The sequence below is a fragment of the Camelus ferus genome, chromosome 26 (genome assembly GCF_009834535.1).
Source record: "Camelus ferus isolate YT-003-E chromosome 26, BCGSAC_Cfer_1.0, whole genome shotgun sequence".
Lineage (NCBI taxonomy): Eukaryota > Metazoa > Chordata > Mammalia > Artiodactyla > Camelidae > Camelus > Camelus ferus.
In genome coordinates, this window is record NC_045721.1 from 24,373,306 (window position 1) to 24,398,345 (window position 25,040).

Here is a 25,040-nt window from a genome sequence, read left to right on the forward strand (position 1 = left end):
CAAACTGATTTGTAGTAATCAGTTATAGATTGTTGATACTGTTTGTCATAAGAGTGAATAGTGAGGCTTAATGTCTTAAATTCCAATTTGTCTCAAATGGGTGTGTAGATGCAACGCAAATCCAACCAGGTTTTATGGGCTTTTGAAAAAAAAATGGAACTCATTAGGATAACTCTAAATTTATATGGAAGAAGACAATGGCCAAGAATGGGGAGGATACTTCTGCAAGGAAAGAGCAGAAAGGAGAGCAGAATCCTTACATTTGTCCATCGGGAGACATGAGCAAGGACATTTGTAGCTACACTGTTCAGAAAAGTCAAAACCTAGAAACAACCTAAATGCCCGTCCGCAGGAGAATTAATGAGTAAATGGTGGTGTCTTTCACAATGCAACGTCAGGTCTCAAACAACTGAACTCCAAGTGACGGAGAACTGAATGGATTCAGGGTGAGGGAAATTGGGTTGCATATTATCTTCAAGGTCATAGCTTTTATTTTAGGTAGAGTGCTTGGAAATACTTAGTACCTCATCAGAAAGAGCTAATTAAATTAAAGGGCCATTTATGGCCCACTGATGAAAGCAAGCCATGAGTAAGTATTCAGGATAATTCGACTCTGCGCCCTGAGGTGCAAATGGGGAAAAAGACAGTAACCGTCTTTTGCATACATTTCATACACGTGCAAGTCTATCTACAAACCATCCCTGAAGGTAGAATTTTTAGCCAAAGGGTATTTGAATTTTAAATGCTGAGAGATACTGCCCAATCCGCCACAGGGGTTGAACTCATTTATACTTCCTCCAGCAATACATGAACATACCTAGTAACTCACGCTTCTCTTAATACAGAATGTTATCATTTAGTTGAAATTCCTTAGTGTGACAGATGATACACATCTCCTTGAATTTACTGTATATTTCTTATTGCCGAGAATTATAATATTCTTAAATCCGTTTGTATTTCCTTCTCTGTACAATATTCACAGCTTTATTCAGTTTCTTTTTTTTTTTTTTGCCCATTTTTTGGGGGTTGTTTATTTCTTATTGATGTTTAGATCGTTACAGACTAAGGGACCAGCCTTTCTTTGACGGCAATGTTGCAAATACTTCTCCTTATTTATTTTTGTCTTTCCACCTTGAGTTGTTTTTAGCCATGTAGGAATTATTTATTTTTTGTCATCAGATTTGTCAGTCTTTACTTTTATGACATCTGAATTGTATGCCTTACTCAGAAATGACCTCTCAGAAATGACTTCTCTCAGAATATTAAAAAAAAAAAAAATATTTTCTCCCTTTCAATACTTTTTGTCTCCCTTCTCAAGTTTTAAAATGTGTCCCAGCTGGCACTTCCTGGATATCCAGGGGAGACAGATTCTACTTTCCCCCAAATGTCTGTCTAGTTCTGCTTAACATCATTACTGAACATTTCCCCACTGACTTGAAACTTCATCTTTATTATTTGCTAGCACTTTCCATGTATGTGCTTCTGTTCTTCAGTTTTCCATCTTGTTTCATTGGTCTGTTTGTCTCGTCAGCAGAGCTGCACTGTTTATTTTAGGAACAATGTTACTACATGGTAAGGAATAGATTTTAGTGTTATCTGGGTTTTGTTGACTTTATGGATTATTTGTGTAATAGATTTTATTATTTTCCCCTCATTTCACATCCTTTTTCCCTTTAAGAGTCAAATTGGCCACGTGACTTGCTTTGACCAACAGAGGAGTGGGTGTCAGGGGCACCGTGAGTGGTCTCTGCAGCTGCCCCGCTCCCTCCCTCCCGTCACGGGAGGGCGTGCCTCCGCTAGGGACAGAGATTTTGAAGCTTTCTCTTCACAGCCAAACTTACTAATTCAGTCTAGTTCATTCTCATAACTTCTTCATGATTTGGCAGCCCCTTGCCTATTTCTGTGGATTCCTTTTTTCCTAAACAGAGCTCCCTTGTCTCATACACATCTAAATTTTATAGTTTATTTTTACACTGTACATTTTCCCCATGTGTTTTCATCACACGCCTTTATCCCTAATTATTCTTGACTATGCCAGTCTTCAGTTATAAATGATTATTTCCAGAGGTTCAAAATAACTCGTTTACTGCCTCTAACTTTTATAACATGGTAATAGCGTAAGGAGATGCAGCTTTGGGCTCCCTCCCCCCTTCTCCATGCTGACTTCCTCACACCTGGGTGTCAAGCCTGCCAGACAGGTGTGTGTGGGGGTGGGGGGGGGATGGTGATGTGTGGAGGAGGGAACAAATGGCCTGGCGTTTTCTCTCTTATTAGAAACAAAATTGGAATGCTATTAAAAGTTTCAGAGTACAGTTTTGGTTAGCATGAGTGATCTTGGGTCTGTCAGCTGTCCCTAATATTATTGATTTCAGGCATCTTTGTTGCACGTTAGATGCTGAACTCGTAAAGGAAAACGAAGGTGTACACTCTTTCTCTGCCAACATCAAAGCATTGTCAAGACAATCATCTTTGTAGTATCCAATGTTGGAATGGCACTTTGTTAATATTTTCTAGCTGCCTAAGTTTCAAATATGCGTGGTCTTTAGAGCTGTGCAAGCAGCTGGTTAAAATTATTCCAGGTGTGATATGCGCGCCACAGAAACATTGGCAATAACTGAAGCTGTGCCAAGGGGACGCACGCCTCGCGCCGTGTACAGTGCAGCCGCCTTGCCGGGTGTGTGCGTGCGTGTTCCTGCGTGTGTGTAGTAAGTACTGTCTATTTACAGCCTTATTAAACCAATCATGAAACCCTTAACTCTGCTAAGGAAGATCTTACATATATTTTTAATTCGTATTTTTGGTCCTTTTGCACCATTCTTGCCTTGTGTCTGTTTTGGAAAAGTTTTGTGTCTTTATAAGGATTTTCATGACTTCATCCAAAAATTTCCCAGTCTTTGCATAGGAATGTGTTCAAAGGCTGAATTTTAAGCACAGTCTTTATCAATACTAATTAAAGGAGGTGCTTTTCATTAGCGAGCAATGTAAATTTTCTCACAACTATTCGTTTACAAAGAGCTCCTTCTCTGGCGCGTGGCTCCAGGCCTTGGCTGTGAGGCCGGGTCTGCTCAGGAGGCCTCTGTGTCCTTGGATGCCCACCTTTAAAAGCATGGAAAACATTTGAAAAGCCCCCAGCTTTTCAGTTGGAGGATAATTTTAGATTGAATTAAAGCAGAAGTTGGCAGAATAATGGGCTCTACCATATGTCCATTGTGACACTACTGAACGTCCCTCGCTGCTGTCGCCTGGAGTTTTGCAAGGTGATGACTGTGCATCTGGACATGATTCCTTGCTGAGAGATGGTTGTGTTTCTGGATATGTGGCAGCGGCTGCATCTTGGGCATTAATTTAGATTGTTTAGTTTGATTTTGCTGTTTTTTTTTGGTGTGTGTGGAGGGGAGGTAATTAGCTTTATTTACTTATTTATTTTTTAATGGAACTACTGGGGATTGAAGCCAGGACCACATACATGCTAAGCACACACTGTATCACTGAGCTGTACCCCCGATCTTGATGTCACTTTGTTCTTCGGACCGTCTATACGTAGGGCACTTCAGTCACTGGGGATTCTCTAGAATATATCCCGCCCAAAGTCCTTCACAGAAGCCATTTTTCTATGATAACAACTGTCATCACACAGAGTAGGTTGTCTTAGCTTGGGCTGCTGTGACAAAAAGTATCGTAGACTGGGTGGTTTAAATGACAGGCACTTACCTCTCACAGTCCTGGAGACTGGAAGTCCAAGGTCAAGACGCTGGCAGATTCTGTGTCTGGCGAGAGCCCACGTCCTGGTTCATGGATGGCTGGACTTCCGTTGTGTCCTTACACGGCCTGGGGGTGAATGAGCTCTCTGAAGTCTCCTGTATCAGGGCACTAATCCCATTCACGGGGGCTCCACCCTCGTGACTTAACCATCTCCCAGAGGCCCCACCCCCTAATACATTACATCACACTGGGGATTGGGTTTCAACACATGAATTTTGAGGGGGACACCAATACTCAGTCTATAGCATAAGTTTTTCATGAGTAGGGTTTAATATTTTCACTATTATAGACAAACAGCCCTCTTCAATACAATACTTAAATGCTTAATGGGAGGCACAACTAAGAGTCATGGAGGGTTTTAAAATTCGCGAATGGAGAACAATGTGCCAGACTCTGCGGTGCTGTGTGCACGCTCCATTGTCTTGTTTGTGCTGGTTGCGGTACAAAAGGAAACCCCGCTGACCTAGCTGAAGCCCTGCTGTGTTTACTGTTCCCAGCACAGCCTGATGCAGGGGGGGGGGGGGGGCTCTTCTCCTAAGGTTACTCAGAGACCCAGGCCCCTTTTGTTTCATGATGCTGTCACCAAAGCACAGGTCCTGCAATGTCACGGTCATCAGGGGACAGAGGGCTGGGACCACCCAGTGTGCCTGATGGCCTGGCCCGAAATGGGCCACCTCACTTCCACCCGCAGCCATTGACGCGGGGTCCAGTCCTATGTCCAAGTCAGCTGCAAAGGAAGCAGGATTGGTAGTTACTCAGTGGTCCCTGCGACAGTCCTGTTAGGAGCTGAATTTGTGTGTTGAAGCCCTAACCCCTAGTAACTCACAGTGTGACTGTATTTGGAGGTAGACCCTTCAAAAGGTAATGAGGTTAAATCGGGGTGACCTGTAACCCAGTATGACTGGTGTCCCGACAAGAAGAGGACACTGGGACTCAGAGACACGAGGGGCGCTTGTGCACAGAGGAGAGACCACGTGAGGACCCAGTAAGAAGGCCTCTGTTTGCAAGGCAGGGAGAGAAGCCTCAGGAGAAGCCACGCCTGCCGACACCTTGATGTTTGGACTCCCGTTCTCCAGAACCGCAAGAAATACCTTTCTGTTGTTAAGCCCCAGTGTGTGGCATTTTGTTATGACAGCCTTGTCAAACTAATAGAATTCTATACAAGAAATAGCGTAAAAGTTATAAATTAATTTGGAAAAAAATGGCTTTTTCATCATTATGATTCCTTGCCATTGAGGAGGTCTCCATTTATTTAAACCTCTTCTAGGACATTCTCTGTGCTTCTGTCCTTTTCTGCATGTAGTCATGCATGTGTATTTTAAAGTTTATTTCCTAGGCAGTATTATTTGGTAAGTTTTAGTGAACGTGTTAATTTCTGTTATGTTTTCCTGATTGTTATTCCGGTATAAAGAGAAGCTACTGACTTTTGTAGCCCATATATCGCACTGAGCTCTCACTTTAGTTCAAATATGATTTCATTTGGTTTCTTTCCGAATGTTGCAGGCAAAAAAAAAAAAAATCATTCTGTTCGCAGGATCCAGCCCAAAGCAATTGTGCTAGTCACATAACCACGTCGTTTACTGCCTCTCCTTAGCAAAGTCCTTTCTGTCACTGAGGGAAAACCAGACCCTTTCTCCCTGGCCCCTCCCCTCATTTCCAGTCTAAGCAAACGCTCTGGGCTAACACACCTGGCTTTTCCTATTGGAGGGAAAGGAAGGTGGACTCAGGCGGCCGTCTCTACTGGGATGACGGGGCGATAGACCTATGTCTGGTCCCTTGTTTTCCGGTTTATACACACTTGCAACTTGCCTTCTTTGGGGCTCCTTGCTGGGGTTTGTCTCTTGGAGGCCGTGATGCTTACCAGCGCCACCCCACAGAGGGAGGGAGGAGGCTGACTCTCTAAGCCTCCAAGCGCGAACTTAGCGTGAATAGCCACCCTTAGCCCCGGGTTTGGTACAAAAATTGGTCCTTAATAAGTATTTATTGAATGAGTTACTGAATATAGGATTTTAAGTCATAAACTTTTCTATTATAATTCTGGAAGTTTCTTTGATGTTGGGACAAAGATATCTGAGTTCAATCTAATTTTTCTTTCTGATTCGATCTAGTTTTTTCAATTTAACGTCTGTAATTCTTTTCTTTACCTTCAAGAGTAACACTTTCAGCTTAAGGGTCTAGATGTTTAATTCTTTTGAAATAATTTTGCTGCCATTCAGAATGCTCTTCAAGTAGGAGGGGCAAGTCTGGCCTGAGGAATTGTTTTTCTGTGTTGTATGTAGTGTTGATTCTGTTTACGAAGCTCTGTGTCTTTTCCTACAAGCACAAATGACACGCAATTTCATGCCATTCTACCTATTTTGTACCTTCGCTCTGAGTCTGTTTAACTTTGTCTTTCTTATTCATGAAAACGGGAAGTTTCTCAAGCTTGTCCTCCACGCTACTAATTCAATTTTCTGCCATGTTGCTTCTGTTCATTACCAATTCTAATGCAGGTTAAATTTCTAGAATCAGACTTCTTCTTCTATTAAATACAAAGCGTGCTCTCTCTCTCTCTTTTTCGTCTTACTCACTTCAATTTGTGCCTGCTGCTTGGTCACGTGTCTGTCAGAATCTGTCTACAGTCTGAGAGTCTAGTATTTCATACATCGTTTTGCAGCACAAGTTTTACCCTCCATCGCGATTATAAAGCATAGCTTTCTGAGATAGCTTTCTGCTTTCGGCAGTGAAATAATTTTCCTCCTCTTTCTTGTGCTGTGGCCTCTTTCCCGTTTATCTTTTGTTGTAGAACCTTTTAGTAGAACTTTCATGTTTCCTGTTTACTTATGTTCAAGTCGTGTGAATTTTATCCCGATCCGGTACTTCTATGAAGAGAGCTGATCAGCTCTTACAGTAGCTCTTTGACTGGTGCCTGTTCTTAGTGATCTACTCTTTGGCTTCAAAAATATGTTTAAAACTACCAGGAGAAGCGTTTCCATCTAGTCCTGGGCCTTCAAAAGCTTACTGATCTCTGAGGTGTCTACACCCTGGCTGAAAAGCAATAAATTATTTGTTGTACTTTCCTTGTGATAAGGGGAATAAATAAAACACCTTCTTATCATTTAGTTAAAACGCAATTGTGAAAAATACTCGGATTCTTTTATTGAATCCCTTAAGTGATTAATTGGTCCAAAAAGAGCTACATGAGTTCAGGCTGTAGGGAAAGAGAATTGATTTTGCAGAAATTGCCCTGAGATTATTCAGGGTCACTCTTCAGTGTGACTGTTAATACAGCAGGATAACCTTTATGATAAATAATTAAAATTCTGTGGCATAGCTTTCCAGAAAACAGAATGCCCACAAGTCAAAAAAGTATGGTCTTGGCTCAAAATGAATAAAATATCAACGTCATTATTCTTTTCTAATCTATCAAGTAGAAAAGATGTCTGGGAAGATTATAATTTCGTAGCATAACAAAGGAAAGTCTGCGTGGAATTTCAAGCTATATTTGTATCTGTTTCTCTGTCTACACGTTTATCTGTCCTTAAAGGCTGATGTAACATCAGTCTGGAGTTTTGTGACTTCTACACCCATCACTTTCTGTAACATTTTGTTAGAATAGTGTTAACCAGATGACATAGAGAACTACCATGTAAATTTGAATTTCATATAGTGGATAATTCTATTATGAGTATATTCCAAATGTCACATGGGACGTGCTTGTATTATTCATCAGTCACTGTTTATCTGAAATTCAAATTCAACTGTCTCTCCTTTATTTTTATTTCCCAAGTATAGCAACGCTATATTAGAGGGTTTTAAATATGTTTTTATTGAAGCAGGTCAGTTTAGAATGTTGGGTCCGTTTCTGGTGTACAGCACAGTGCTTCAGTCCTGTAGGTAGAATTAGTTTTAAAATCATCCATCCCAAGTGCAGCATATAAAATATATTTAAATATTTTACTACAGACCTAGAACAATGAGACTTTATTTTTCCAAATCTCATTTTGAAACAGGAAAATAGGATTTCTAATGGAGAAACCCAACGACCCTTGAATTAAAGCAAGATACCGGGAATGGTCCGTCATCTTCTGTGCTGGCGTTCTCGGTGAGATGCACTTTATGAGATAAAAACTGTATTAACTGAGATTAATTTCCATCTGCCCTCCCCTTCATTTTCTTTGAAATACTTATGTTTTCTATACTTTTGTTTCTATTCTGGATCTATGTGATTGTAATAGGCTGGTTTCTCTTTGCTAATTCTAATTCTGTGTGTTTACTTACACGATAGAAATGGGAGGCTGGTGATGTTTAAAACCTCTATCAGTGCATTCAGCAGAGTGTATTGAGCATCGGTGAGTACCAGTTATCGTGTTAGCTGCTGAGGGTATGACTGTAGACCGTGCCTTCTCCCCACTCTCAAGGAATGAGTGGTCTGGTAGGGAAAAGTGGACATCGTTACTTTTAGTGTGGTTAGACGTTAACAAGGTGTGAACAGAGCGATGAAGCAGGTCTAGAGGAAGGAGCAGTGGAAAACGTCACCGAGGGGGAAGTGAAAACACACGTTTTATGGATGACAGCCTGGAGAGATTACAAAGGATGCGAGAAGAGGGGACGTGAGAAGGCTACAGTGAACAAACCCCATGGCACCTGTGAGGAACCCTGCATTCTATGCCGAGGTTGGAGCAGGGGTGTGAGGTGTGGGGCAGGGCTGCAGCTGAGAAGGGGCTGTCCTTAGTTGTGGATGGAAAGGAGGCAGGCTCCGATCTTGGAAGACAGAGTCCCAGGCTAAGGAGTTTTGGATTGTATGCTGTAGGCTGACGCGAAGGCACTGGAGCAGTTCACATGAGGGATGTCGCAACCAGCGTGTGTTGTGTGCATTTGACTCTGCCTGTCATGGTGTGTGGATTAGAGGGGCCCTGAATGGAGGCAGATTCTTGTAAAGATTCACATTAGAGTCAAACAGCCTGACCCGAATCACTAGCAGTGGACATGGAGATGAGGCAGTTTTGGGGTGAGTGGGTGATGGGGTGGAAGGATGTATGGACCTGCTGGACTTAAGGACATGGTGGAGTCTAGGTTTTTGGTGTGGATTCCTAGGGAGAGCGACGGGTCCCCTACACCATCCAGCTCTAGGGGACCCATTAACATTCTGTGTCACGTGAGTGGTACCCACTGGAGTTTGAAGAGCCCAGTGCAGCTGTCCATAGTGGCCCTGAATGTGAATGACCCCATTTAGAATGAGGAAAACTTTCCCCACTGCACTTCCTTTAAAATGTTGTTACTATATAGAAGGCTATATACGTGAGAGCCAGTTTGGGTCTTTTTAATTATATTCATTAGCTCTATTTGTCCAACTTTGTGATGGTACCATACTGTTTTAATGATAAGAGCTTTATAACAACTTTGATATTTTGTTGTGTAAACCTTCCGGCTTTGATTTTCTTCGAGTTTACCATGGCTGTCCTTGGCTTTTTGCATTTTCATATAAAACTCAGAATCATTTTTCCAGTTTACTCCTTCCCCCACCATAATTCTGTTTAGACTTTTATTGGGATTGTATTGAATATACAGATCAATTTGGAGGGAGTGGATATTACTGCAACATTGAATCTTCTACTACATAAACATAGTTTATGCCTTAATTTATTTAGCTTTTCTTAAATATTCTCATTTATGTTTCATAACTTTTTTTGTGTAGAAATCCTGTTTATCTTCTGTAATTTGAGAATTTCCAGATGCTATCATAATGAAGATATTTAAAATGTTTATTTTCCAGTTTGTTCATTAGGTTGCAATACCACTGGTTTCTAAAAATAACAGTCAGAGACCTTGCTAAATTTGTTAACTAATCCTAACATTTTGTTTCCAGATTCTTTTGGATTTTCTATAAATACAATAATGCCATGTTGGGAAAATGACTAAATTTTTTTTCTATTCTCAATCCTCAGACTTTTCATTTTTTTTCCCTTATTGCATTGGCTGTACCCCCGGTAAAGCACTGAACAGTAACTGGGATGGTGAGCGTCATGGTTCACTCTCAGTGAGCAAGCTTTCTGTAATTCATCAGTGAGTTTGCTTACCCTGTAGGTTTTTTGTGAACTTTATTAACACATTAAATAAATTGCTTTTTACTCCTTGTTTGCTAATTTTGAAACCATAACTGAGGTTTGAATTTTATCAAATGCTTTTTCTGGTGTTACCAAGCTGATCACCATGACAAATTTTGGAAAGTCAGCCCCCCATTAACTGAATGGCTTTAATTAGATTACCATTATTTTCAGTTACTGAAAGGATTTGCTGGTGAAAACACCTGGAGTTTTGTTTTTGAACACATGTTTAACTACAAATTAATTTTTAAAGCAGCATTATAACCAACCGTAATTTCTGTTTCTTTTACGTGTTATTTAATAAATGGTATTTTTCATGGAACTTAGTTATTTCAAGTAAATTTTCAGAATTATATGTGTAACGTTGTTTATAGTATAATTGTTATGTTTCAGTGTTTCTGTTACTTTTAGTGAGCCTCTCTCTTTTCATTCCTGATACTGTAATTTGTGTATTCTCCACTTATCTTTAAAATCATTCCTGCTAGGTGTTTGCCGGTATTAGACTTTTTTTTCTCCTAAAGAACCAACATTTATCTTTCTTGACTGCCTAATTCTCTTGTGAGAGCCTCCGAGTTTTTGTTGTTTTTCTCCAGCAAACATATTCATCATAGTTATTTTAAATTCTTGCCTTTAAGTTCCATATTTGGATGAAATCCAGATCCATTTCTATTATTTTTATTGCTGGGTTGGTTTCATGTTATTTTCTCTTGGTATGCTTGTTCATTTTCACTGAATGAGAAAGATTTTATAAATAATAGAGGATCCGTGGGGGGTGCTGTCTCCTCTTCCAGGGAGAAAGAACGGGTCCTAGTCGGGGACGGACTGGACAGCGGGTGGGCTGCATCTCGGTCGGGGTGGTCTGTTTTTCACTCCCTGGGTGCTGTGGCGTAGAAGGGTGTCACCCTGGGGCCGAGAGTCCGCTCTGTTTGCAGGGCAGCTCTCGAGCTCAGTCCTATAGGTTCCTATCCTTCTGTTTTGCACCTAAAACTGGCAAATACCCAGGGGTGAGGTGACTGCAGAACACCGGTTAGAATCTGAAGCCCACCGGTTCTCGCTTTTCACTATTTCTTGTATACCTTTAAATAGAGATTTGTGTGTGTGTGTGTGGGGGGGGGGACAGCTCATATAATTTTCTAGTAACTTAGGGTTTTCCACAGTTGACCCCACTCTCCTGTGAAGCAGAAATGCATCGTCTCCAGCGTATCTCTCAGTTTCATTGCTGATGCTTTGTTGAGGATGCTTGCTTTCGTGTTCGGGACAGAAATCTTGTCTTGAATTTTCCTTTATCATGCCCCCATCAGACTTGAGCAAGAAAGTCCTCTGGCCTCATAACAGACTAACAGCTGCAATTATCCCATCCTTTTTTTTTTAGTCTCTGCAAATGTTTGGCTTTATTATTTTTTCCTTGAAGGGCTGGAAGAATTCACCAATGAAGCCCTTTCAGCAAAGAGTTTTCTTTTGGAGAAGTTTTTAGTTCTCTGTTTAACTTTCCTAATACATAGAGGGAAATCTCATTTAAAATTCTTAAAATACTTGGGTTGGTTATTCGCATTTTCTAAAGCTGTCATTGTCAGTTTCATCTAAAGGCTGTATTCGTTGGCAGAGAGTTGTCCATCAGTGTTCCTGGAAGAGGTTACCGTGTACCTGGGATCTATAGCACAGCTTTTCCCTTTTTCTGATTCTGGTGCTGTAAATCTTCTACTTCAATATTTCCTTAGTCTCACTAAGGGTTTGTTGATTTTATTAGCTTTTCAGAAAACAGCTGAGCATCACTACCTTTTTCTATTCTATTCTTGTTTCCTACCTTGTTAAACTTTGTTCTTTATTATTCCCTTCATTTGGCTTGTTTTGGTTGGAAACGCCAGCTAGGGAAGGGAGGAAGGGGATTTGTTCAGAGCAGACATTTAGGCCTTGAGGGGAGGCGGGCGTCCAGGCAGGATGCTGGGCAGGGTGGGACGGCCTCTTGATCTCGGTTCATTTGCATACGTACTGAGAAGAGCTTCTGAGACACAGGCATTTCTCCGGCATCCTTTATTCCACAGGAGGTGGCTGGTGCTTGAAGCTCTCTTGAGGTTCAGTGTCCTCCCCCATCTCCCACACCTCAGGACTCCCTGTCTGATCCAGTAACACACAGACAAAACCTGTGAGGCCTCAGGAAGGAGAAATTAAACTCCCACCGAGTTACTATTTGGACTGTTCTAGAAAAAAATGTTACCTTGTGAAATTCTCTCTCAACTGCATTCTTCTTAAGGGTGTTTAAAATAAAGTGTAGGTGCTCTTGGTAGCTCTGAGTATGAAGACAGAAGACGGAGCAACAGGTGGCCACTTACCCTCCCTTCATTCGGTCTAGGAAAAGTGCCTGCGTGGGTATGGCTGGGTCAACACAGAGATCTAATAGTAGTGAACTTACTTGGTCGGATAAATTTGTGCGACTAATCACAGAATTAAAATTTAGAAACCAAGCAGAAAAAATTATGGACGGCATCCCCTGATAAGAATCACAGTGCACCCAAGTCCAGGCGGCTGTAATAAACACCTTTTAAAAAAAATACTCCTTTGTAAATTGTGTTTTGGGAACACAAAAAACTATGTAAAGAAAGATGCTTAGAAATTAATGACATCAACTAGAGTTTCTTCTTCAGGCATTTGGATGAACTATAGTCAAGGAATTGGACAGTATTTTCAGTCAATCAACGTTAGTGTCCAGATGCCATGTCATTCCCCGGAGAATCAATGCAGAGTTCCGCCAGTCTCTAATTAATATTTGGCTTCCTTATTTTCTCTGGCTTAGGAGTGGCGGATCAGTTAAGGGCATAAGTTTTCTGTTGAATATCTATGATATTCTCAATTAAAATAAAATAAAGAGAATACGAGGATGGATTTTGTTTGGTCAAATAAAGACACGTTTATTTGTAAATACACATTTACAGTTTCGCTTGATATGAGCTCTCCAATGTAAACATTCATGAAAACCAACAGCCATTGCACCCCTTACAGTAAGTTCATAATTATTATTTTTTTGTGTGAAACCATTTACGTTCTGCTCTCTTAGCAAAGTTCAGTTATACAAGGTGACGTTACCAACTGTAGTTGCATGTTTCACATTAAATTCTCAGACCGTATTCACCTTAGAGCTGAAGGTTCCTACCTTTTTACCAGCCTCTTCCTCTTCCCCCAACTCCAGCCCCCTGGCTACCACTTTTCTGCTATCAGTTTGACTTTGTTTTTTAGATTCCACATGTAAGTGATGCTGTGCAGCATTTGCCTTTCTCTGTCTGGCTTACGTCACTTAGCATAATGCCCTCCAGGTAACTGTGAAATGCAAAAAAGTTTTGCCGTGCACCTGCTTAGTTTAGGTCCCCGAAGTACGTGAATGGACAACTTATCACCACAAGATGGTCCTTTGTTTGTTTAGCTTTATTTTAGTGCTATGAAGAGTTGGGTAAAAAAAAAAAGTCTCTCTAAAGAAAAATTCTCCTAAAAATCTCAAAAACTCAATCTATTTAGTAAATATTAAGATTCTGAAAAAATAATAGTGTTTCATATGCACTATTCATTTTGATGTTGAAGAGTTTATGCAGTAAATAGGTGAATTAGTTGATTGTTTACATGGAAACATGACCCATGAATTTGAAAACCTTGTGTGTGCTGTGATAAATAGGACCTCGGAAATACAACCGGCCTCACGTCTTCTCAGTAAGAGGGAATATGGCCCTTCTTGTGCTAATGAACTGTGCTGGTTCTGTGAGTGGAGAATAATGCCAAGAGTGTTTGGCCTCTTCTTAGGGTTCGTACTCACAGGGTTGGTTTTATGATCTATAGTAATATTTTTTCTTTCTGTTATAGTTAAAGAATTGTCAGGTTCTTATTATACTCAGATTCTAATTTCTGGATTGAGTCTGCTTCATCTTGGCAAATCATTAAGTACAAATCACATCACAAATAAATGTTGGTTAAAGTATTCTGCCCCACAGAACATGGCATGGGGTTCTTGGCATCTGTTCCCTTGACTCAGTTTAATGCCCGTTCTATGGTTTGGGTTGTCAAGGGCTGTGTTGTTGTTGTTGTTGTGTGTGTGTGTGTGTGTGAAGCAGTGTGGGAAACAGGCTTGTAGAAGATTAGAAGCGATGCTGCTTTCCAAGTCAGTGATTGCCAGTTCATGGGGTACAATGGAAACCAATTTAAACAGGAGCACACAGAGCGTAATTAATAAAGTGTTTGGAGAGAGAGCAAAACTGGGCTGCCTCTGTTAAAAATCCAAATTACTTTTTTTCTTACGAATTCTCATTTTGAAGGCTGAACTAGCGTATATAAATTTTAATATTATTACATGCACAGTATTAAATTTCAGCATTATTAGATTATAGGAGTGCTGTTTTCCTCCTGAATTCTCAAAATGCTGCTTCAATATAACGAAGCCAAATCATCTTCCTCTTGCGTCTTGTGTCGCACCTTGAAAACACCGCGCGCCCGGACCGTTTCACCTGCTGAGGAGGGAGTAGTCACAGTCAGGATGCTAGTTTGACTCGTGTTGCCAAGGGACTGCAGTTGGCTAATAATCAAAATTACTGCGTGTTAGGAGAGAGCATAAGGGATGACAAGGGGGAAGAAGCTGCGGCGGGCACGTGCAGCGCGGCCGGAGCGCCTCGGGGCTGGGCAGGCAGCGGGCGAGGAGCGCGGCCCGGAGCGCCGAGCGGCAGGGGCGCCCCCCCCCCCCCCCCGAGCACGGGGCGCGGCGCGGACACGGCCGCCAGGCGGGTCCCCCGTGCGGGCGGCGCGGCGGCGGGGACCCCACCCGAGCTGACGTCGCTCTGACCTGCCTCGAGCAGAGCGGGGAGCGGGTGCGCCCGAGCGCCAGCGCCCGAAGACAGCTGGGTCTGGCGCTAGCGGTGAAGGCCGGTACAGGGACTGCTGTATTGCAAGCAGATACCTTCACAGGAGGAAATGTCTTTGGCAGTTTCTAAAGGAAAAAAAACAAAAACAAAAAAACCGCGTCTGTGGGGTATCTTGATTTTCTCCCTTCTCATGGGAGAGGATTGTGAACGCTGATAAGTCAAATTGTCAAGAAAGTCTGCGAAGCTGGAGGAAAGGATTTGTAGGACGACTTTACCGTAAAATACTTGGAGAGAGTGCAATTTCTGTGCCGTTGTCACACATGAATCCTCATGTATTCATGAGGAGCTCTGGCCAAAGGAATATTAGACCTTTTCAAGACAGCGATGTGAAAATATGTAAGGAGGAAGAACAGGCAAGTCGGTCTGTGTCAGGGACCGTCTAGCCGCTCACCAGACTTCTTTCCTTTCTAGTCCTACGGTTAGTCCGCACGTCTCAGACTCCCTCCTCAGGTGCGGTCATCATACAGCCGATTTCTAGCCGGTGGGATGGAGTAGACGTGGTGAGCATGCTGTTTCCAACCATTGACTGAATACAAGGATGCTCAGCCCCAGAAGAGGGCGCATCCTTGATACAGAAGGAGCCTGGGTCCTCTCATGCCCAGATGGAAGGCTGCCCGACAACCGAGAACACCCATTTTGAATTTCCTGTGGGCAAGAGATAAACCTATTGTCTTAAGCCTCTGAGGTTTTGGAGGACATCCAGCTTGTTGTGGCGAGCATGCTTCTGATGAGTGATTCTTAAGTCAGAACTTTTCATGGGAAGTATAATCAATTGTTGACCATCATCTATTCAAGGACATAAAATTAGTTTTATGGACAGTTTTATCTCTGTTTAGCTGGCTTTGGGCTTGTAAACATTTATTAAGGGCTTTTTACTCTGAAGGCACCCTCCTTGGGGTTGGGTAAATCACATTCGATGGGCTATAACATAGGAAGTTAGAAGTCCTGAGAGTCACGGAGAGGAAACAGGTCAACAAGCTGTCTCCTGTGCGTGTCCTCTCCTCCGGGACCTCTGGTGAGAACAGAAGGAGGCAGTTCCGTAATGTACCATCACACTGCGTGATTTCCCTCCTTGGACATATTTTTCTATACAATGTTTGTTTTACACACAACACCTTTAAATATGGGCGTTGTGATGCCATTTCTTTCTTATCTTTTGCATAAAAAGTTATATTTTTCTATGAAACATCTATAAACTGTAGATCTTACGAATCTGTTGTCTTGAGCAGGAATCTCATTGAACAAGTACTATTTGCAGCTTTATCAGAAGATCAGGACAACACCAGCACCTGGTATCACGCAACACACTCCTAATGGAGAGCGTTTATGATGGACTAAAAGTATCTCAGTATCTGAACAAGTCGACCTAAAGGTACAGTGGGACCAGTGGCTGTGTTTGGACTCCCAATATTTAAGAAACTGTGAGAGTCTTTTATTAGCTTAGTTAGCAAATAACTCATGAGTGTCTGTTTCATGTAATGCATGGTGTTAAGCATTATGGGGAATAAGGAAAGAATTAGGAAAAAAGATATAAAATTATCATTTAGTTATAAGTCTTGAATATAAGATTCAAGGTGATAAATATCATAATACAAACAATTCTCTAGATATTTAAAGAAAAGAAAGCTTAACTCCATTGCTGATACAAGAAGGATCTCACACTGAAGAAGCTGTTTCTGCAGCTAAGTAGTGAAACACAGGACGCTTTGACCCAGGTACTGATGGACCTCTTTCTACAGCCTTGTTGTCAGTGGTTTAGATTTATTTTTTAAAATAGAATCCATCCTAATCAGATGTTCCTCCGAAACTCTTCACGAGACTCGATCTGATGTCCTTGAGGAGTCTCTGTCCCCTCTCCAGACAAGACACTCACTGCTTCACAGACCCTCCTTTCTGTCTGGGACAGTGCCCTCGTCCTGAAGGTGGCGTTGGCTGGCCGGTCTTCGGGAGAACATGGCAGAATCTCGGTTTCACTTTCTCTGTTCTTCGGAGGCCTCAGCGTGTCTCCGAAACGCTGTGCTGCGCGCCGGTGTGACTTGACGGGAGGTGCTATGGGAAGGAAACACCTGAGGCTTGGGGCGTCTGGAGACACTGAAATGAGCGGGTTTGTGTTGACACTGGGCACGCATTTGTAGAAGTCAGTGTGATGACTTACTATAGAGATGAAATAATCTTCTGTAGGAGTTTCACCACAAGTTGGTTACTAGCTGATTTGGGCACCTCAGAGCTCGGGAAGCAAATGGGTTATTGTCTGCTAATTAAGTTCCATCAATGACATAAAAAGCAGTAAAAAAAAAAAAAAAAAGGCAAGAGAATACTCTTCATAAATTACTCACTTTATTTGGAATATCTTCATGTATTAACCAGGTTCGTGCTGCTTCACAAACTAGAAATTTCCCTGTCGCAAGACACAAAATTTTTGCTTAGTTTTCACTGGAATCATATTAGGAAGCAAAGTGTTTATATCATGCTAAAAAGAAGGCATTTATTCTAGAAGCAGTGGATATATGGAGGAAGATATCTTCAAAAATAGGGTCTTGGGTATAAACTGCAATTGAGGAGTTAATATACGGAATTTTTTTTCTTATCTTGTTTCCACAAAAATACATCTTTAAGGATGAAAATTTTCTTTGAATACTTTGCTTAGCCTTTTGGCAATCAGTTTATTTGATCTGTTATTTCCACTTAATCTGCTGTGTGTAATCTTTCTTTTGATGAATACAGTTATAAATAGTATTATAATAGAAATTAAATTTGGATTTCTATGATAACTTATTCAACATCAATTCTCTCTCTTGTATATTTCAAGTAAATTGGACACAAATTATCTGCATGAAGCAATCACACTTTGCAAAAATATGCCCTTTTGCATCTTTTGTTTTCGGTTAATGTGCTTATAAAACTTGTATTTGTTATTTAAATTTATCATATTAGCTGTCAACATGTTGCTTAATGAAGCAGATGCTTTTTGTTCAGAGAAGACGAGTGTCTACCCTTTGATTAGCTGTTATTTAAAAGTGTGCTGATGAGAGCAAGTTGGTTATTTTTCAGTTGGCTGATCTGCGTGTTACTAACTTTAAAAAAGAACTATATGTACATACTTACCAATGTGACTGTGACTCAGTATCATCTAATTCAAGCCATCATCGAAAAATTAACGGGTGAAGGTTTTTTAGATTATAAACATAACTGAAATTATGTTATTGAAATTCAAATCCCTTAAGAAAATTTAAGGACATAGTTAATGGGAGGTCCTAAAAAAGCTCAATTTCAAGTTGAAAATTCCCTGGGATGGGACACCTTTTGGATTTTGAACGTTTACTCTTAAGTAACATCAATGAAGTTTCCTTCTTTCATTTGAACTTGCCCTTACATTTCAGGGCTTGGATTGAACTGAGCCTCAGCTTGGGGCGTAAGCGTTTTTGTGGCTGATGTCTGTTAGCATCAGCACATTTGAAGATGAGTACATTTAATTTAGATCTAATAATCTGTGATTTAAAAAATTTGTGGTTGGCGAACCAAAAGCTTATATTAATTGAGACATTTTCTTAAAATTCTCGATTCAACTAATATGTTGAAACGCCAACCGACACTAATAAGAATGGTGACCGCTGACAGGTAAATGCACCTGCCCTTCTACGCTGCCACGGTGCTTAGGGTGAGGGCTGTAGGGCTTGCTCCAGGTACTTAAAGCCATCCAGGTTGTGTGCGGGGTTCTGGAGGTTAACATGTCTGCGGAGTGACGGACACCAGGAGCACCGTGTAGCAGCTGAAACTCAGGGAAGAAAACCAGCACAGAAGAGGACACAAAGAGGGTTCCTGAAGCGGTGGGAGAGACATGGCAGGTAGTCAGTTATGGTGTTCAGGAGACTGAGGGTGGGATGAATCTGGGCTTGCCGTCCAAGTCTGAAATGCTGTGCTGTTCCCACTGCCTCTGATTCTTAAGTGGCCCGAGCCAGCTCAGGGCCCTGTCATGACTGTGGCATTCCCTGCCGTGCCCTGAGTTAGACTCCGGCAGCGGGACAGGGCAGAGGGCGCGGCTTTAGGAGCCTGCATGGCTGTGGTCTGGCAGGAGGTGTGTGCCAGCACTTGAGGCTGGAGGGGGACGGGAGGGTGCGTTCGGGTTCTCTAGAGAAACAGGACCAGTGGGTTAGGAAAGCAAAGTGGGGATTTACCAGGGGAGGGCGGGCAGGCTCGGTGAGCAGCTGCCCTAGTTTCTCTGGCAGATTGATTACACAGAGTGTAAAAATGAATGGGCAGAATAGTCTCTGGGAGGGAAGGGTTTGGGGTCGTGTTCCCTGATTTTCCTCCCAGCTCTGCTCACCCGAGGGAAGGAGGGATTTTTGTGCTGATTTAATCTGAGTCAGAAGTGGCATGGTGTCAGTGCGTGGTGGGTATTTCTAAGCTGCAAGGCTGACGTTACTGAAACGAGGGCGTAATGAGCAGGCAGGAACATTCCAGTGCCAGGGACTCCTGCCTTTTCCCAGCTTTCTTTGTTGGCCTCCAGGACACCTGTCCCCCCAAAATGTGTGACTGCTTACCAGTCCCATGGTTCCTGCTTCCCCTGCCTGCCCAGGGCCCCTGTTGTTTACATGATGTAGGGTTTCCTGCGTTTGGCCCAGTGCCCGCCTCCATTTCTGCCCAGTCCCTGCCCGTTGGCCTGTGTCCCCTTTCTCTGCTCGTATCTGGCTACCTGCCTGCTCTAACACTAGGGTGTGTGTGTAAATGCCAATTTCTTGTAATAAATCATACATGTATGTGTGATATGTATAAGCTACGTATTTCACAAACACAATTATTTTATGATATAAATCATTTATATCTATATATCTCTATCTCATCTGTATCTATATATAAAATATTGTAAGAAATTGGCCCATGTGATTATGCAGACTGAGAAGTCCCAAGAGCTGCTATCAAAAAGCTGGAGGTCCAGGAGGGCTGGTGGGGTAAGCTCTCCTCCAAGAGATGGCATTCTCAAGACCCTGGACGATGTGATGTGTCAGCTCTTGTGCAAAGGCAGGAAAAATAAAACTGATGCCCCAGTCCAAAGGCGGTCAGCAGGAGAAGTTCCCTCTTCCCACGAGAGGGTCGCCTTTTCACAATGCTTTAAATCTAGGTCCCTGTGTTCTGTGTGTTTTACTTTCGTATTTGCTGTTATTTTCAGAGTCTCCTATTCCTTTCCTTACTTGTTGGCGTTTAAGTCATATCCTTGACATCACACGAGATCTTAGTCCACAGCCCTTGGATTCTGGTCCTAATTCTAACCACGATGAGTATGAAAACTTTCACGACTGAAACTTAATTTATTCTGTATGTATAAGTGGGGGCGATGCTACTACCCCCCACTTTGTAATCGTGAAGATACAATGAGATAATAAGTATTTTCAGCCATGAAGCACTCTGCAAATAGTAAGTACTCACAGTTGCAAACGGTCCTCCAGGACTGCAGCGTCATCGCACAAAGCTTAATGAGTTAGGTACGTCAATGCTTTAAGCATAATTTAAATTCATCCCACATCTAGAAAAACACTCTGCTTCCAAATTCTTTCCAGAACACTACTCTGTTACTTCTTTGCTTAGAAATATTCCACGTCCACTCATTAATGTCTACAGGAATTATTCTGGGGTTTCATCCCTTCCGGTTCTGGGTCTGACTTAACTTCCCTGGTCTTTCCTGCCAAGGTCGAGGCTCTAGTCATGTAATCTGACGCGATTAAGCAGGCCCTGCCTGGATACTTCGCTCTGCTGTCTCTACCTGTAATGATTCACCTTTGGTAGAAGGAGCACCTCAGGCATCATCTCCGCAGACACCCGCTCCTCCCCCTCCTCCATCAAAACTCGTGGGGTTTTGACAGCCTCTCACCTGTGCTTTCACAGAGCACTTTGTGTGTCTCCTGTGGTGTTTATTATATTTTGCCTGGGAGTGAGGTTCTGGGTATATAGGCTTAAGCGGAATATAAGTTACCTAAAGACGGGAACCACGGCTCAATCCTCTGTCTCTTCATCAGCACAGCATCCTCTTCATGTAAAATGCCTACGACACTTCTAATAAATTGACTTCCATGATTGTGAGAAAGCCCCCGAAATCTGGTTAAATCAGTCCTTTTCAGCAGAGGTCAGACTCATTTCTTCAACCTGTACAGTGAGCTGTTGCTCTGACAGTGAGAGGAAACATCTGAACATTAAAGACGGATGACATGGCAAAGGAATATTCAGAGCTTCTGAGACAGCAAGGCTTACGTTTCAGATAAAACGTCAGAAGTGTGAGCCCTCTGACGGGGCACATTCTTGATAGCCCTGAAGGATCAGAAAGGCAAAACAAAAAAATTTCAAATTAAAATAATTAAAGAAGGTAAGACTTCTGTCGTTTTTCCTTAGATCAGGGAACAGTTGTTTTAGAAATGAAATATTCTGTTGAGGATGCACGTGGACATAGGGCAGTAATAAATTGCCAATAAATTAGGACTTTTTTTTTTGGCAAACCCAGTGTGTATGCACATACTGAAACCCGGGAGACTAAGTAAACATGAAGCACCCACCAGGTTAATAGTTACAGTGAAAAACGGCCAAGGGAGGGGAGAGAACCCCCTCCCAGAGAACCACCGCGCTACCGCTGTGATGCGGGAAGGATGTGGCCGTTGGTTTACGTGTTTCCTATTAGCACAACCAGCTAATTGTCATTTTTCCCCTCTCAGCAGCATATAAATATGAGAAAGTGATTTCACTTTCCGTATCACTTACTCATCATTCTGATGGTTATCTGAATTGGCAGTCTTTATTTTTCTAAATTTGATGCGTCTTTTCTCCTGTTTTTCTGAGGCTATGGATTCATTTCTGTTGTGACTAACGTAATGTTTGACATCGTTCGTAGAAACAGAGCTTGATAGTCTCAGAAGCTCTTCTTGAGGGGTTGAGACGTTGCCAAGCAGAGGGACAGGTCTGAGCTGAGCTGCTCACAAATGTTTTCGTGTGGTCCTGCGGCCAGCGTCTTGGGGTGAGGGGAAAGGGCGACACCCGCTCGCTGTCATGGGGGGCTTTCTACTCTGAGTGCACAACAGAGAGGAAGCAGCAGAGAGCTTTCCAGAGTTCCCAGAGAAGGCAGGAAGGGGAGGGAGACAGAAGGAGAAAGATGGAGTGGAAGGCTCGAAACGTGCAAGTCGGTGTGAATGAATGCATGAATGAATAGAGGGGCGGAGGAATATGTACGTGAATGAATGACAGCCATTTAAGCCAACAGGGCCTGCAATACCCGAGTGACTAAAATAGCTGGAAGGACGCGGGCTTCTACACAGAAGGTGGTTCACGTTTCAATTGCTTTGAAACTGACGCACGCAAGAAGTTAAGAGTTAGATGAACACAGCCGTTACTGGTGTGTCGATGGGCGCTGTGACGGCATTTATCTCCCTTAATTCCAGTGTTCCTTCATATTCTAGTTCAAAGTGTTTTCAGTTTTAAGTCTTTCGTTCTTATTCATTCAGTCATTGATAGACATTAAGCATCGACCTCGGGGCTGGCTGCCCAGGAACCACAGCCAGCATCACAGGAGCACATCAGAAGTGGGGGCTCCAAACGTGCTGTTTAATGATGGTTGTGTGCGTACTGTGAACGCAGCTACTCTGGGCGTTAGACATTTAGGAAGAAGCCAAAACGTATTGATCAGTGAGATTTATCGCAACTTTGATAAGTCAATACCTTATCATCAGTTCATGCTAATCAGTGCTTTTTTTGCTACCTGTAGAGTTTCCCGAATCATGCACGCGGCAGGTGATGGATGGACACGGGGAACTTGCCTTGGAACTCGTGCTGTTTTCTCTGTTAATACATCTCTTGCCCCCTTTATGATGTCACGCCTCTCTGCTGCCGGCGTTGTAAGTCATTTCTCTTTTGCACAAGCTCTTCATATTTTTTAGGGACAGCCAAATCCATTTTTACTTGCTACCTCCCCAAAAGCCATGATCTGAGCCCCTGAAGGAGATGCGTTAATGAAGAAGTGCAGTCAACACTGCCCTTGTAGGTCGAAGTAAATATCAGCTCTAAAATATGCAGCTTGGGTACCGCGTAATTCCAGCCGTGTCTCAGCGGCTCCTCGTCCCCAATCCATCACTTTCAACGAGAAAGTCTAAAGCAGGTCAGAGACTCCATCGTTTATCAGCACTCTCTCTCAGATGTGCGTGTGGGTGAGAGGAGCACATGTTATGCCCATTTTTCTTGTGGCGTTTCCCCGGGATATTTTCAGATAAGTTTTGTAAGGTACAACTTAATCTAACTTCACCCCAACTTCTTGGATGGCCTGGCAGACTCCAGGGTGGAAAGGATACTGATTTATTTCCTTATTCCTTTATTTTTCTTCTGCAGACTCGTTTCTTCCCACCGAAGAATGGTGATGTGTAATAGAATAAACTTAAACTCTACTTTTTGCTTGCTTTTTTTTTTTTTTAACATTTTTTATTGATTTATAATCATTTTACAATGTTGTGTCAAATTCCAGTGTTCAGCACAATTTTTCAGTCATTCATAGACATATACACACTCATTGTCAGATTTTTTTCTCTGTGAGTTATCATAACATTTTGTGTATATTTCCCTGTGCTATACAGTGTACTCTTGTTTATCTATTCTACAATTTTGAAATCCCAGTCTATCCCTTCCCACCCTCCACCCCCCTGGTAACCACAAGTCTGTATTCTCTGTCTGTGAGTCTATTTCTGTCCTGTATTTACAATTTGTTTTTGTTTGTTTGTTTTTGTTTTTGTTTTTTAGATTCCACATATGAGCGATCTCACATGGTATTTTTCTTTCTCTTTCTGGCTTACTTCACTTAGAATGACATTCTCCAGAAGCATCCATGTTGCTGCAAATGGCATTGTGTTGTCAGTTTTTATGGCTGAGTAGTATTCCATTGTATAAATATACCACATCTTCTTTATCCAGTCACCTGTTGATGGACATTTAGGCTGTTTCCATGTCTTGGCTATTGTAAATAGTGCTGCTATGAACATTGGGGTGCAGGTGTCATCCTGAAGTAGATTTCCTTCTGGATACAAGCCCAGGAGTGGGATTCCTGGGTCATATGGTAAGTCTATTCCTAGTCTTTTGAGGAATCTCCACACTGTTACTTTTTGCTTTCTTTCGTACATTTCAGTTGAATGTATTTGCTCTTCATTTTCTTCTCTTCATATCTTGCCACTCAAAAGGTGTTCATTAAGCAGCTGTAAAATGCCAAACGTGGTTCTGCGTGACAGGGATGCAGTGGTGAGCGAGATAAACATGGCGCCTGAACTGGGGATTTCTGTTTCCGGGGGAACCACCTCATTTTCTGTTACAGAGCCACACATGTTATCTGGTGAATTAGAAACAAAAAATGCACCTACACTTTTGGACACCATCAGCTTTACTATGAATAGCGTCCCATCAAGGTTTGCGGGGGAGTTTTTAGCGGTGCCTTCTTCTCAGCACTTGGGTATCGCTTGCTGTAGTCTGAGACCTATGCTTGTTTCGACGGCTGGAGAATGACCAGGAGACCACATTTCTTCCTCAGCACTGTGGCTTCTCACCCATGGCAGGTTTCAGGTTTCTGGGGCTTTTCCTGAGAGATTTCCTCAGGGTGGAGTGGAACTTTAAGAATTCTTTCTTGTGAAACAACAACGTGTCTCTGCTCCCAGTGTCTGCTAATATTTGGTCTTTGCCTCTGGTTCCTGACGCGGAGCTCCTAAAACCCTTGTAATTTTCTGAGCAGCGGGGTTGACAGGAACATCTTACAAGAGCTTATAAATCCTTGGAATTTCCTGGGTGGAAGAAGCATCTTTTGTTCTGATGAGCTGCCTCTTGGCGGGCTTCTGGGCAGCACTGTCACGGGAAAGATCAAGTGTGATTAGAAACATAGAACTTTGAGTCTCACCCCGTCCTTTGGCGAGAAGAAAGGGGCTGGAGAGTAAGTTAATAATCAATCATGCCTACATGACGAAGCCTCCAAAAAAACAAATCCCCGAAGTATGAAGTTCCAAGAGCTTCTGGTTTGGTGAACACATCCTGCCTGGGAAGATGCTGCGTGGAAACTCCTTGGGAACAGAAACTCATGCACACTGGGCCCTTCCAGACCTTCCCCCACCCCTGTCACCTGGCTGTTCACCCGCATCCTTTGTCTTAACCTTTGTTGTATAATAAACTGGTAAACACAAGTAGTGTTTCCCTGAGTTCTGTGAGCCATCCTGGCGAATTATTGAACACAAGGAGGGGGTCATGACAGCCCTGATTTACAGCCAGTGAATCAGCAGTGCATGTGGTAACATGGTGC

At 42.4% G+C, this 25,040-nt stretch overlaps 1 long non-coding RNA gene across 1 annotated transcript; it reads left to right on the top strand.

Moving 5' to 3' along the window:
* Positions 1–9,173: 9,173 nt before the first annotated feature.
* On the top strand, positions 9,174–22,940 carry LOC116660014. The gene is made up of 4 exons (XR_004315371.1): positions 9,174–9,249; positions 11,452–11,454; positions 19,107–19,112; positions 22,931–22,940. It is a non-coding gene; the product is annotated as an uncharacterized LOC116660014 (long non-coding RNA).
* The last annotated feature ends 2,100 nt before the right edge of the window (positions 22,941–25,040 follow it).